We start from the raw sequence: 1,654 nt of genomic DNA on the forward strand, positions 1-1,654 counted from the left end.
TGTATTCATCAGGGATATTGGCCTGTAATTTTCTTTCTTTGTAGTATCTGTATCTGGTTTTTAAATTAGGATAATGGTGGTTTTGTAAAAAGAGCTTGGAAGTATTTCTTCCTCTTGAATTTTTTGGAATAGTTGGAATTTTTGGTAAAATTCACCTGTAAACCCATTGGGTCCAGGACTTTTGTTCGCTGGAAGTTTTTATTTATTTATTTATTTTTTAAAAGGTTTCACACATGTATTACTGAACCAACCTACAACTGCAGGGGGGGGGAAATCAACAGAGCAAAATCATGAGTCCATTAATTTTCCAATTAAAATGCCCCAAATGTTCAGACAGTAGCAATCTTTTCAATCATTTAAAGGTATAGGCAACCTGGATACAGCATAAATATGTGAGTCATCTCTCATGTATGATTCCTCATAGACCCAGTTTGGTTCTTCTCCAATGTCTCCTCTTCGAGTTGTACCCGATTTTATTGCCAGTTTTCATCTGAATCCATTGGGAATGGGCTGATTCTGCTTTTGTTTCTTGGCCAGGAATCCCTTGATCCTGAAAGTCTTGTGGCAAGACGTAGTGAGGGAGAAGATATGCCCCTCGATGACGGAGAAAGAGCTGCTAGAAGTTTTTATTTTATTTTTATTTTATTTTTTTTTAAATATACTTTATTGATATTTCACAGAGAGGAAGGGAGAGGGATAGAGAGCTAGAAACATCGATGAGAGAGAAACATGGATCAGCTGCCTCCTGCACACCTCCCACTGAGGATGTGCCCGCAACCAAGGTACATGCCCTTGACCGGAATCGAACCCGGGACCCTTCAGTCCACAGGCCGACGCTCTATCCACTGAGCCAAACCGGTTTCGGCTGCTAGAAGTTTTTAAATTATGGCTTCAATTTCATCAGTTGTCAATGGCCTACTCAGGTTTTCTGATTCTTTCTGGTTGAATTTTGGAAGATTGTATGTTTCTAGGAATTTGTTCATTTCAACCAGGTTGTCCAGTTTGTTGGCATATAGTTGTTCATAGTATTTTCTTACAATCCTTTCTGTGATGTCTGTTGTTATATTGCCTCTTTCATTTCTGATTTTATTTATTTCGGTCCTCGCTGTTTCTTGATGAGTCTGGCTAGGAGTTATCAATCTTGTTTATCTTTTCAAAGAACCAGCTCTTGGATTTATTGATCTTTTGTACTGTTTTTTGTTTTTTTATGTCTGTCATTTCTTTCCATTCTGATCTTTATTATTCCCTTCTTTCAACTTCCTCTGGGCTTTTCTTGCTGTTCTCTTTCTAATTCATTCAGTTGTAGGGTTAGATAGTTTATTAGTACTTTTTTTTTTTTAAATATATTTTATTGATATTTTACAGAGAGGAAGGGAGAGGGATAGAGAGCTAGAAACATCGATGAGAGAGAAACATCGATCAGCTGCCTCCTGCACACCTCCCACTGGGGATGTGCCCGCAACCAAGGCACATGCCCCTGACCGGAATCGAACCCGGGACCCTCCAGTCCGCAGGCCGACACTCCATCCACTGAACCAAACCGGTTTCGGCTATTAGTACTTTTTCTTGTTTCTTTAGGTAGGCCTGTAGTACATGAACTTTCCTCTCAGGACTGTTTTCACCATGCCCCATAGGTTTTGGGTGGTTGTGTGTT

The 1,654-nt window shown here is 39.7% G+C and overlaps 1 pseudogene across 1 annotated transcript in view; it reads right to left on the reverse strand.

The window, feature by feature from the left end:
* Positions 1-418: 418 nt before the first annotated feature.
* Positions 419-1,654, reverse strand: part of LOC308246822 (large ribosomal subunit protein eL39-like) — a 14,567-nt pseudogene continuing 13,331 nt past the window's right edge. Inside the window, exon 2 of the transcript in view lies at positions 419-558. The product of the transcript in view is annotated as a large ribosomal subunit protein eL39-like (transcript). The remainder of the gene's footprint in view (positions 559-1,654) is intronic.

The sequence above is a fragment of the Plecotus auritus genome (genome assembly GCF_963455305.1).
Source record: "Plecotus auritus genome assembly, chromosome: 4".
Taxonomy (NCBI): Eukaryota; Metazoa; Chordata; class Mammalia; order Chiroptera; family Vespertilionidae; genus Plecotus; species Plecotus auritus.